General features: G+C 44.8%; 1 long non-coding RNA gene across 1 annotated transcript in view; it reads left to right on the top strand.

Moving 5' to 3' along the window:
* The window catches only part of LOC117095691, a 99,316-nt gene that overhangs the window by 69,837 nt on the left and 15,613 nt on the right, over window positions 1-13,866 (top strand). The window lies entirely within an intron of this gene.

Below are 13,866 nucleotides of genomic sequence, written 5' to 3'. Positions count from 1 at the left end.
TTTCTGTGTATCCAAGGAGGTGTCCCTTGAGGCCGGTGGAAATCAAAGACCAGTCTTAACGGGGACTTGCTACAACCTGCCTTGCAGGCAGATTTGTGCCAGAGGGTAAGGAAGTGCGCGTGCCTCTGCCTGAGTAAAAATGATAGCAGTTTTAGGAACAAAGAGTCTCACATTTTGCATAAAGTAACATAGTGGGGCCAGCGAGACATGTGACATGTTAAAAAGGAACATTTGGAGAAAGAGCCAAGCACAGATGGCAAAGATAAGAGTTAGGGGTTGTCATGGAAGGTTTAAGGAAGGGAGGAGATGGCTCTGCCATGAAGCCTGGTCACTCACAAGGGCTGTGGAAGTGCTGAACCAGGCAGTGTGCTGAACAAGTAATTGTGAGCACGCTGGCCAGAGTGTTACATTCAGAGGGAAGAGAACTGGGATAGCAGGGACATTTCTGTGAAAACTTGCCAACAATTTTGAATGATAAACTTACACTCAAAAGCCTTGGCATTTGCTCTGATCTTTCAAGGGAGGTTTGAAAAAATAAAAAGCACACATGTTTTAGAGAAAAAGAATGACCACTCATAGAACATAGTGTTTCTATTATGATCCAGAAGTAAAGCATCAGCGTTTGCTGCAGAAAGCTCAACATCCCTGAGATGTAGGAAAAATACCTATTTCAAAAGTGAAGAGAATCCTCATTTGCTCCTTTAACATCAGTGACATTGTCCATGCTCAATGCATCCCACAAAAGCAGAAAGCTGATTGGATTGTTTTAGGCATAAATACTGAAGTGACTGGAAAATGTTAAAGCCTTTTTTTTTTTTTCTTAGACGGAGTCTCACTCTGTCACCGAGGCTGGAGTGCAGTGGTATGATCCTGGCTCACTGCAACCTCTGCCTCCCAGGTGCAAGCGATCCTCCTGCCTCAGCCACCTGACTAGCTGGGGCTACAGGCGCCCGCCACCATGCCCGGCTAATTTTTTTGTATTTTTAGTAGAGATGGGGTTTCACCGTGTTAGCCAGGATAGTCTCGATCTTCTGACCTCGTGATCCACCCACCTCGGCCTCCCAAATGCTGGGAGCACCAGGCGTGAGCCACCATGCCCAGCCAAGACTTTTTTAAAAGAAACTCTGGCTGTGTTTGTTTCTCAGCCTTGACAATTCTTTGGGCTCAATGCTTACTTCCTGTCACACAGGGTTTTGTTTTTTTCTTTTTTAATTAATTTTTATTTTTATTTCAATAGTTTTTGGGGTACAGGTGGCTTTTGGTTACATGGATAAGTTCTTTAGTGGTGATTTCTTAGATTTTGGTGCACCCGTCCCCCAAGAAGTGTATGCTGTGTCAAATGAGTAGTCGTTGATCCCTCACCTGAGAGAGAAAGTTGGGAAGGTGGAATGAGGGATAAATGAGTCCCTTATATAATTCTTATGTCTTTGCCTCCTCATAGCTTAGCCCCCACTTGTACCCAAGAAGATACAATATTTGGTTTTCCATTCCTAAGTTACTTCACTTAGTTAGAATAATGGCCTCCAGCTCCATCCAAGTTGCTGCAGAAGATATTATTTCATTCTTTTTTATGGCTGAGTAGTATTCTATGGTGTGCATACACCACATTTTCTTTATCCACTCATTTGTTGATGGGCACTTAGCTTGGTTCCATATCTCTGCAATTGTGAACTGTGCTGCTATAAATATGTGGATGTATGCCGTCACACAGTTTTTGATGAAAGATGTTATTTAATGCTCTCGATTAACAATCTATTTCACCAGATATGATTACAATTCACTTTGGGTTGTTAATTCCACCCACAAAGAAATTGAATTTGCCACTATTGGTAACATTCAAAAGAATGTAATGCACGAAGGCTCCTTTGAGAAATGGCTGATTCTAGGGCTGGAGCAAGGGAAATACAACATGAGCTTGGAGCATCTTGTAGTGCCAGGAAGTGAGGAAGTGCCCACAAATCAAAGGGAAGGAAGCATGTCAAAGAGAAATAGGAACCGGCCTGAAAGAGCTCCCAATGGCCAAAGCTGCAACAATTTGAGCAACAAAATAAATAATGCTGTATTGGATTATAACCCAAATTATAAAAGAAATATCCATAAGTCCATACTGATACAAATAAATTATCAAGTAAGTAAAATAACAGGGGAAAAGAGACACATCTTCCTTAAAGAAGAATTTGAAATAATACATATTAAATCTTCCCCCCGTAGGGGGTGGCACTCAATCCCTCCCACACCTTAAGGGTAGGCTAGACTTAGTGACTTACTTCCACAGACTAGAGAAAGGGAGAAACAGAAGCGTTGCAATAGAGAAACCTGGGAAACTCTACCTTAACCGAGGTCAATACCGTGAGTAATACCATGTGGCTATCATGTACTCCCTGATATGACGTGATGAAAAGGACACTTCACTTCTATGGCATCCTTAACAAAAATCCATAACCCCAGTTTATTCATGATGAAAGCAACAGGCAAACCCAGACTGGGGAACCTTCAATAGGATACTGGGCCAGTTCTCCTCAAGACTCTCAAGGTCATGAAGAACAAGAAAAGACTGACCAATTGCTTCAAACCACAGGAGACTGTAAAGACATAACAACTAAATGCAATTGAGTACCCTGAGTTGGATCCTGGAACAGAAAGAGGACATTAAGGAGAAAAGCTAGTGACACCCAAGTAAAGTCTGGAGTTTAGTTAATAGTAATAACCCAATGCCACTTTCTTCATTTTGACAAATGTAATGGATTAGATAAGATGCTAACAATGGGGGAAACTGGATGAGGGGTATTTGGGGACTCTCTATACTATCTTTGTAACTTTTCTGTGAATCTTCAATTATTGCAAAATAGTTGATTTTTGTTAAGAAAAAAACAAAATTGCCATGAATTCCATGGGCAAAATAGAATTCCGCAAAAGCATTTTGAAAAATGGTAGTGACACTAGAACATGTGTTCAGTCTCTCAAGGGGCTGAAGTTAATTCTGATTTTGTTTTGTTTTATTTCTGTTTTTTATTTTCAGTGAGGAATCTGTCCCTTGAGAGGGGGGCAACTTGTCCATAGCTGCTTAATGCACATCAAGGTTGAGAACCAGACCCCTTGACTCTGTCCAATAGCACAACAGTACAGCCAACATGCAATAGCTAATGCTTCTGTAGCACCACTTCCTACAGCCTATCCTAAGTGTCTTGCATATATTAACTCTTTAATCATAACATTGATCCGATGTCTTAGTCCATTTTCTATTGCTGTAACTGGATACCTGAGGCTGGGCAATTTATAAAAAAATTATTTCTTACAGTTCTGGAGGCTGGAAAGTCCAAGGTCAAAGGGCTGCAACTAGTGAGAGTCTTCTGCTTGTGGGGACTTTCTGTAGAGTCCTGAGGTGGCACAGGGCATCACATGGCAAGGGGTTCACGAGAGACAGCCAACCTGCTTTTCTATAACCCATTCCAGCAATAAATCACTAATCCGTTAACCCATTAACTGGGAAATAGATTAATTCATTCACGAGGACAGAGCCCTCATGACCCAATCACCTCTTAAAGGACCCCCACCCCAATGCTGTCACATTGGAGATTAAGTTTCAGTATGAGTTTCAGAAGGGACAAACATTCAAGCAATACCACCTTATTACCTCAAATCCCTGTTTTGCGGATGGTTCCTGATTTGATGTGTATTTCACTGCACCATGCTAAACATCAAGTGTAGAAAGAGAGTGGGCTTCATCCTCCCCTCTGGAGTTGGTCCTGGTGGCCCTTGATAGCCCTTCATCTTTGGGGCAGTTGACTAAGCAAGAAGCAAACAAGAGGTAGAAGTGGTAAGATTTGTAAATGGACTAGATGCTGGAGATGAGGGGAGAGTGTGGTTCAGGATGATGCTCAGGTTGGGGCTTGGGCAAAGTGGAGTCTGTGATGCCCTTCATCATACAAGAGGGAGCACAGGAAGACCTGGTCTTGGGGAACGAGCTCATTGGCTCTGGACATACTGAATCGAATGTAGATCTTCTCTGGGGTTTGATAAACCTGCCTAATGCTCCAGAGAATATTCTGGTCTAGAGATACGGTTTTGAGGTCAACAACATGTTGACAATCTATGTGATTTTTGAGGAATACCAGGTTATGTCAAGACTCCATAAACCCTTGGCACAGCATTCCCACAATCAAGAGCCCCCACCCCGGCTCCCAAGTCATCCTAGTTGTCTCTCTGATTCCTTGGTGAAAGTCTATGTCAGGAGGTCACCAGATCATCAACTTGGCCCCAGGATCTGCGTTCCTTGGAGTGGGCCTGTCAATCACTCCACACGATTAGATATGGATTCCTTTCCTCCCTTTCGTAAGGGTCCCAAAGTTTCCACCCAAAAGGTCATGTCCTAACATCTTCTACCTGGATGTCCCAAGACATCACAGAGTTGAATCTCTCATTGTGGCCCCATGTCAGGTCCTGACTCACGAGGCTTTCAGCCCCAATGACAGCAGAAGAGGGCCCTTAACTAGTCTACCAGGTTGAATAGTGTCTCCTCCAAAATTCATGTCTGCTGGGACCTCAGAAGGTAAGCTTATTTGAAAATAGGGTTATTGCAAGTGTAATTAGTTAAGGCGAGGTCATACTGGATTGGGGTGGATCCCTAACTAGAACCAGTGACTTGTGTCCTTATAAGGAGGACATGTGAAGACACACAGGGAATAACACCAGGTAAAGATGGCGGCAGAGGCCAGGCGCGGTGGCTCAATCCTGTAATCCCAGCACTTTGGGAGGCTGAGGCGGGCAGATCACAAGGTCAGGAGATCGAGACCATCCTGGCTAACACGGTGAAACCCCGTCTCTACTAAAAAATACAAAAAACTAGCCGGGCGAGGTGGCGGGCGCCTGTAGTCCCAGCTACTCGGGAGGCTGAGGCAGGAGAATGGCGTGAACCCGGGAGGCGGAGCTTGCAGTGAGCTGAGATCTGGCCAGTGCACTCCAGCTTGGGTGACAGAGCAAGACTCTGTCTCAAAAAAAAAAAAAAAAAAAAAAAAAAAAGATGGCGGCAGAGAATGGAGGAATGCTCCTATGGCTGAAGAATGCCAAGGATTGCTGGGAGCCACCAGAAACAGGAAGATGCAAGGAAGGGTCCTCCCCTACAGCCTTCAGAGAGAGAGTGGCCTGTGGAACCATAAGCCACTTAAACCTCCTTTCTTTATAAATTCCCCAGTCTCAGGTAGTTCTTTATAGCAGTGTGAGAATTTCAGACTTCTTGTCTCTAGAATTGTGGGAGAATACATTTCTGTTATAAGACATCATGTTTGTGATAATTTGTTATAACAGCCCTAGGAAACTAATGCAGCCAGGGAGACATGAGTGAGAAGACATCCCACCATTCCTGTAACATACTGAATACACAAACGGACGATGGCCAGATCACATACGACGATAGAACTCAGGGCCCTCAGCTCTGCAGTGAACCAACCCACTAAGCCAAACCTCTGCAGCTGTGGGCCCAGGGTGGTCAGGACTTGGTCAGTGACCGCCAGCTTTCCTACTTTTGCCCTCACTTCCATGTCAGAAAAAAAGTCAAATATTCCCCCAAACCCAAAATCACATAAGATGTCTGATACGGTTTTGGTTTCTGTCCTAGCCTAAATCTCATGTCAAATTAGAAGCTCCAGTGTTAGAAGTAGGGCCCAGTGGGAGGTGACTGGATCGTGGGGGCGGGTTTCCCCTTTGCTGCTGTTCTCATGATAGTGAGTGAATTATCACTAGATATGGCTGTTTAAAAGTGTGTAGCACCTCCCCCAATTACTCTATTCCTCCTACTCCAGTCGTGAAAGACATGCCGGCTTCTTCTTCACCTTCTGCCATGATTGTCAGTTTCCTGAGGCCTCCCCAGGAGCTGAGCAGATGCCAGAATCATGCTTCCTGGACAGCCTGTGGAACCATAAGCCACTCAAACCTCTTTTCTTTATAAATTACCCAGTCTCAGGTAGTTCTTTATAGCAGTGTGAGAATGAACTAATACAATGTCCTACTTCTAGTTAGGCCACCTCCAGTTTCCCTGTGCCAACAACCTCCAGTCAGAGCCTAGCTGAAGCCTTCCCTTTTCCCCCAGTGACACTTTTCCACTCCTCTGCCTGCCTTTGAGTCTCTGCCCAATGCAAGTGATGGTGGCCAACTCCCTTGCTACAGCAAGCTCTGAATAAACAGTCCATTTGTTCTCCGTGAAGGGGCTTCATTATTTCCACAGCTGGGTTTGTGGGTCTATCAGTTTACCAGGGTTGTCATAGCAAAACACCACAGACTGAATGGCTTAAACAACAGAAATTTATTTTCTCACAGTTCTGGGGACTAGCAGTCCAAAATTAAGGTGTTGGCAGGTTCAGTTTCTCCAGAGGCCTCTCTCTTTGGCTGGGAGACGGCTGCCTTCTCACAGTGTCCTCACATAGTCTTTCCTCTGTGTGCCTGAATCCCTGGTGTCTTTTTGTGTGTCCCAATTTCCCCTTCTTATAAGGACACCAGTCATACTGGATTAGGGCCCACCTTAATCACTCAATCACCCCTTTAAAGGCCCTAGCTCCAAATGCAGACACATTCTGAAGTACTGGGGCTCAGGCTTCCACATGAATTTGGGGGGCATAATTCAGCCCATAGCAGTGGGAAAGTGAGGAGGTTAGCTGGGGTGAGACATAGCTGTGTGAACGTCATCTTGATTAGCTACCCATCTCCTGTGAAAATGCCTAATTAACCAACTATGGCTTTGAGATGTTTTTGCACAACACAGCTGGAAGCTTGGGGCTGACGAGGCATGAAAGTGAGGCTAACACAGTATTTCAGTCAGGATTTACTTTGACTTGACAGAGCAGTTTGGGCCTCAGTACACTGGCCTCATAAACAGCTGTGTGGGTGGACAGAGTGGCAGGGTACCTGTTCCGGCTTATTTGATAGTCACCTTATCTCCTTGCCAAATCACTATAAGGTCACCAAAAGAAAGCAATCAAATAGACACACATACGTTTGATGACAGGGACAATGGCTTCATCATGCAATTGGGGTTTGTGATTCCTTGCTTTCAGGGTGGTGAGTGGATCCGTGGTAGGAGGAGGCAATGCTGTAAAGCCTGTTTGTACCCAAAGTTAGAGCTCTATTTGTTTTCCAGGCCCTCTATTTTTTTTGTTTATTGTGTATTTGAGAGTTTACACTGTGGATTAAGGAAGTATTTTCCTTTCCTTGAACTGCCCTCCCAGAAATCCACTAATCTAATTCATCTAACTCCCCTTAACATTTATTATCAACTGAATTCATCCATCCATCCATCCATTCATTCGCCCACCCATCCATCCATCCATTCACCTACCCATTCATCCATCATCTTCCCATTCATCCCACCAACCATCTATCATCTACTCATCTATCCTTCCATCCATCCATCTAACCATCTATCCATTCACCTACCCATCCATCCATTCATCATCTATCCATTCCACCATTCATCTATTCACCATTTACCCACCCATCTATACATGTATCTATCCATTCACCATCCATCCATCCATCCATCATCTACCCATCTATTCCACCAAAAATCCATCCATCGTCTACTCATTCATCCATGTGGTTGGATCACTGGCTATAGTTAAAAAGATGAGTAAGATAGTGTCCCAGAACCCTGGGAGAAATAGTAATGTAACAATTATTACAGGTAATCATTGCTGCTAGGAGTACTCAGAGGAGGGCAAGACAAACCAAGCTTAGGAAGGTGAAAAGAGCACTCACATACACCCTCTTCATTCAAACACTCCTCACAAATCAATTTCCTTCTTCCTACTATGACCATCATCATGTCCTCCCTTTCTGTTGTGCAACATTTTGCAAAAGGGACTGAGTAGACCCCAGACATCATGACACCCCAAAGCACCCCCAGATCCTCTTTTATTCTGGGTTCTCTGTCCAGGTTCCTGGGAGGAGAACTGAGCTTGAAGGCAGAGGCTGCAACTGAGAAGTTGTGAGTTCTTCAATACATCATTTCTCCATTCTAGTCTCAAATGCATCATCTGCTTATTAAAATGATTCCCTGAATGTCCCAAAGCGTAGAGGACAATAAGGATTGTACTCACAAAATTCAACTGATTTTGCATCTGGGATACATAACACGTTAGTTATAGGTAAAAATGTTTTGTTTTGTTTTGTTTTGTAAAAGTAGCAGTGAGGCTTGGTGGGTTGGCTCACACCTGTAATCCCAACACTTTGGGAGGTTGAGGTGGGTAGATCATCTGAGGTCAGGAGTTCGAGACCAGCCTGGCCAGCATGGTGAAACCCCATCTCTACTAAAAATACAAAAATTAGCCGGGCATGGTAGTGCACACCTGTAGTCCCAGCTACTTGAGAGGCTGAGGCACAAGAATCGCTTGAACCTGGGAGGTGGAGGTTGTAGTGAGCCAAGATCGTGCGACTGCACTCCAGCCTGGGTGACAGAAGGAGACTCTGTCCAAAAAAAGAAAAAAAGTAGCAGTGAGTTGTAAAAAGGATGCTCCAACAAGCTGCATTGTGCTTAGACTGAGAATCTGAAAATCCAAAATTTCTTGGTTCAAACTTCTGTAGATCTAAGCCCAGGGCTGGGTGACCACCACTGTCCTGTGATTCAGACCACTGGCCTAATGGTCTGAATGTGAGAATGGCTCAAATAATTCAAGGGGCTGTGGGTGGTAAGGACTCTGAATGGCTCTTTGAAATTCTCTGACTCAGATGACATGATTCATCTTTCACTGGCGGGGACACCTGTCCATCCCATGGCCCGCACGTCATCCAGTTGTGAGTAATGGTAACGATCTGTCTACAAGCATCATCCAGCTTCACATCTGCTCCAGATTTAGACTTGTTTCCTGAGACTTTGAGTAAGCTCTGTCTTTTTATAAGCAATTAAGAGCCCATTTTTGAGAGGCTATTCACAAAAGAGAAAAGGGAAACAGCTTGAATGGAAAACAGCTTGGGGACTAGGGCCATGTTCCATTCTGCACAGATGAAGGCAGGATTGAATGTAAAGGTGGGGACCAAATGGCAATGACAGACTCGAGACCAGGATGGCTCTCCTGAAGCACTGCCACTCTTGTGGCTGGCAACCAGCCCTGGAAATCTACCAAAAGCAATGCAGGAAGGAGTGGCAAAGAAAAGAGCCAGGGTCTGTGCCCACCTCCAAGTTCCCTTAGATTGAATCATTTTGCCAAACTCCTAACAAGTTTGTTACCATCAGCCACAGGCCCTTATGAGAGTCCACTGGCCCAGATGTCACCAAAGGTGCCCTCTCTGTCTTTCAAGTGGTGAGTTCCTAACATGAACGTTTGTGGTGTGTGATTGCAGAAGTCCTGATTGTGTCAATTGGGTGTGGTGGCTCACGCCTGTATTCCCAGCAATTTGGGAGGCTGAGGCAGGAGGGCTGCTTGAGCCCAGGAGTTTGAAACCAACCTGGGCAATATAGTGAGACTCTATCTCTACAAAAAAAAAAAAAAACTTTAAAAATCACCCGAGCATGGTGGCATGTGCCTGTAGTCCCAACTACTTGGGAGGCTGAGGTGAGAGGATCACTTGAGCCCAGGAGGTCAAGGTTACAGTGAGCCATGATTGCACCACTGTACTCCAGCATAAGTAACAGAGTGAGACTCTGTCTCAAAAAAACAAACAAAAACTAAAAACAAAAACAACCCACAAAACTATTCTATAAAATAGAGAAAATATGACACTTCACGGAGTTTTTGTGAAGATTAAATCAGGGGTTAGCAAAATAACTACCCGAGGGCCAAAATCTGCTATGGTCTGTTTTTGTAGGTCCACCAGATAAGAATGGTTTTCATATTTTCAAAGGGTTGTAACAAAAAAACTAAATTAAACTTAAACAACACAAAGAGTAATATGCAACAGACTAATATGCAACAGTCATCTCCTAAGCCTAAAATATTTATTATCTGGTTCTTAACAGAAAAAGTTTGCAGACCTCTGGATTAAAGGAAGAAACTTGAAAATAATTGGCACACTGAGCTTAACACACAGGAAACACTTAGAAAAGGTGGAATTTCAGGCCGGGCGCAGTGGCTCATGCCTGTAATCCTAGCACTTCAGGAGGCCGAGGCAGGCGGATTGCCTGAGTTCAGGAGTTCAAGACCAGCCTAGGCAACACAGTGAAACCCCGTCTCTACTAAAATACAATAAATTAGCTGGGTGTGGCAGCGAGTGCCTGTAGTTCCAGCTACTCGGGAGACTGAAGCAGGAGAATTGCTTGAACCTGGGAGGCAGAGGTTGCAGTGAGCCGAGATTGCGCCACTGCACTCCAGCCTGGGTGACAGAGGGAGACTCTGTCTCAAAAAAGAAAAGAAAAGAAAAGAAGGGGAGGGGAGGGGAGGGGAGGGGAGAGGGTGGAATTTCACTCCAAAAAAGAGAAATTTTCTGGGAGTGATTTAGTCAGAAAAGGATAAATGGAAATTTGGCGCATGGGGCAAAACATACGAGATTCCTAGAAGATGTAAATTTTACTATCTGATCTTTTCCCCATGTTAGTCGGCTTAGGTTGCTGTAATGAAATACCTGATTGGGATCTAAGCAACAGATATTTGTTTCCTCCCAGTTCTGGAGGATGGAAGTCTGAGATCGAGGTGTTGCCAGGGCTGGTTCATCTTGGGGCTTCACTCCTGAGGCTGCCTTCTCTCTGTGTCCTTACCTGGTCTTTCCTCCGTCTGGTATCCCATCGTGCTTCCATATCTCACATTTTCATTTTGTTTGTTTATTTTTTTATTTTTATTTTTATTTTTTTTGAGATGGAGCCTTGCATTGTCACCCAGGCTGGAGTGCAGTGATGCAATCTAGGCTCACTTCAACCTCCGCCTCCCTGCTTCAAGAAATTCTCCTTCCTCAGACTCTCAAGTAGCTGGGATTACAGGCGCCCGCCACCACGCCCAGCTAATTTTTTGTATTTTAGTAGAGATGGGGTTCCACTATGTTGGCCAGGCTGGTCTCAAACTCCTGACTTCGTGATTGGCCCACCTCAGCCTCTCAAAGTGCTGGGATTACAGGTGTGAGCCACTGTGCCTGGCCCAGGTCTCACATTTTTATAAGGGCACTTGTCAGATTGGATTAGGTTCCTCCCTAAAGGCCTCATTTTAACTTGCCTCTTTAAATGCCCTATCTCCAAGTAGTCACATTCTGAGGGTACTGGGGTTGAGGGTTTCAACATATGAATTTCTGGAGGAAAGAATTCAGCCCAAAACACTCTCCGTAAACATTAACACTTACCATTGCTAATTCTTTTATTTTAAAAAAGTAACTTTTTACTAAGAGGTGCTATAATTGTGTGACAATGGGAAAAGGCTAGTCCGGTTTTAGGGTACCTTTAAATGGCGGGCATCTCGGCCGGGCGTGGTGGCTCATGCTTATAATCCTGGAATTTTGGGAGGCCAAGGTGGGAGTATCACTTGAGGTCAGGAGTTCGAGACCAGCCTGGCCAACATGGTGAAACCCCGTCTCTACTAAAAATACAAACATTAGCTGGGCATGGTGGCGTGTGCCTGTAGTCTCAGCTACTCAGGAGGCTGAGGCACGAGAATCGCTTGAACCCAGGAGGTTTTAGGTTGCAGTGAACTGAGATTGTGCCACTACATTCCAGCCTGGGTGACAGAGGGAGACCCTATCTCAAAACAAAAGCAAAAACAAAAACAACAAATAAATGGCAGGTAGCTGTACCTTCCCTGAGGTGGGAGAAACATTAGCTGCACCCTAAGTAGCCCTGTGCTCCCATATTTCCCAGCCTCTTGCTCATAGACAAGGCAGTATGACCAGTTCCAGCCAATGGGCTGTGGGAGAAGTGATGAGCCCTCTCACAGAGCATTTAAGGGCCAGTGGAAATCTCTAGAGCTGTGCCTTCCTGTGCCGGAGCAGACAAAGACTTTCATTTTGAGTGGACAGAGCCACAAGCTGGATGTAGTCTGGATCCGAGTCACCATATGGAAGATAGCCGTTTTGAACTCCGCCCAGCCTCATAAAAATATTGTAAGAAATAGGCCGGCGCGGTGGCTCAAGCCTGTAATCCCAGCACTTTGGGAGGCCGAGACGGGCGGATCACGAGGTCAGGAGATCGAGACCGTCCTGGCTAACATGGTGAAACCCCGTCTCTACTAAAAATACAAAAACTAGCCGGGCGAGGTGGCGGGTGCCTATAGTCACAGCTACCCGGGAGGCTGAGGCAGGAGAATGGCGTAAACCCGGGAGGCAGAGCTTGCAGTGAGCTGAGATCCGGCGACAGAGCGAGACTCTGCCTCAAAAAAAACAAAAAAAATGTAAGAAATAAACCTTTATTGGGCAAGTCACAGAGATTTGGAATTTAATTTGTGATCATAGCAAAGCCTAATCTGTCTAGCACACCGGTTGCCAGAGGAGGTGAGCACTGAACACTGATGAAGGAGTCAGGGGAAGGCATTCTCATCTCAGATCTGCCAAGAACTTCACTGCCCTACTTTCGGCAAGAAGACTTGTTCCCAATATAGGCTTGCAATTTGCCCTTTCCAGCTGGCTATGGTAACAAGACTAGAAAGAACACATTTAAAAAAAAATTGTAGAGTTTAAATGTAAACCAAAGCCTTTACTTTCAAAATAGCTAATGGCCCATCTTCCAAGTAGGAAATACGAAGAGTTGAGGCTCTGAAGTCAGACTCGTTTATTTTTTTCACCTGTAAATGATACAGCTTCCTGGCATTCTCCTCTCTTCAACATGCCATCTTTAAGTTTTAAACCACTCAACTCCAACTGATCCTCGAGTTTGCTCCACATAAAGCTATTCTATCCTTCCAGAATTGGTTGCCCCAAATGCCTCATTATTGGAACACCACCAGCTCAGATGTGGATACCTGTGGAGGGGACTGCAAATTCTGAAATGTTCCTCACCTTCTCTTCCAACGCCTCCTCAGCTTTCTCCCCCAACCCCAGTCCCTTAGTGCCCACAGACATCAACTCCTAGAGATAACTGTGTGTCACAAAATCATGTCCACAGAGAGGAAGTACAAACATATACCCCATTTGTCTTTGCAACCAGATGTCTGGAAAGCTCCCTTGACAGAAAAGCTGCCACAAATAATATACTCATTCACTACTCAGGAAATACACTCCCTTCATTGAAAAGTGATGACATGAAATTGAACCAACTCCCAGTACCGCTCTGAATTATTCTTACTGTGCCTGTAGCACACAGAAAACCCTACAAAGAAAATACAATAACCACCAGGCTTCCAGACTCCCCCTAAAAGACAGCAGTTTTGCATTCTTTCTGAATTTGCTTCAATGTATGCTACGGCTCTATAGGAAATGTTTTATTGATTTAATCTAGTAAAACCCAATAGCCTCTTAATAGCTAAAGTAGATAACAAGGCTATCCAGGGGTTTGCTGCTTACTCGGGAAGTCAACTGAGAAAGCCAGAGTTCCCAAAGAAAGCTGTCTTTCTCCAGCTTCAAGAGTGGGTGGGACAAACAGCGTAAGGCTCAGGTAGCCGCACAGTTTTGAAAAGGACTTAAAAATGCAAGACCTGGTCCCTGCGGGAACTTCAAAAATACCTGTTGCAGTGACAGCTTGATCTGTTGTTGACATCCCCCTCTGGCCATGGCAGCCACTCTCTGATTTCTCTATGTTCTTTGAGGGAGAAACTCTGCTCCAGACCAGCTCTAATGCCAGCTCATTTAGGGACTCTGGGGTGTCCTTAAACCATCTGGGGCCCTAGTTTTCCCTTCTTCAGAAAGGCTGGGGCTGAGCCAGAGAATCTCGGGTCCTTTTCTAAAGTGTTGTGATTCTTATAAGAAAACACTGTCATCAAAACCAGATACTTGTTATTTTCCCCCAGAATCCAATTACTGAGGGCTTCCTGT

This window comes from Trachypithecus francoisi, unplaced genomic scaffold (assembly GCF_009764315.1).
Source record: "Trachypithecus francoisi isolate TF-2019V2 unplaced genomic scaffold, Tfra_2.0 Lachesis_group14, whole genome shotgun sequence".
NCBI classification, from domain to species: domain Eukaryota; kingdom Metazoa; phylum Chordata; class Mammalia; order Primates; family Cercopithecidae; genus Trachypithecus; species Trachypithecus francoisi.
Note: the sequence above shows the minus strand (reverse complement) of the source record. Positions and strands in the feature narration are given on the sequence as shown.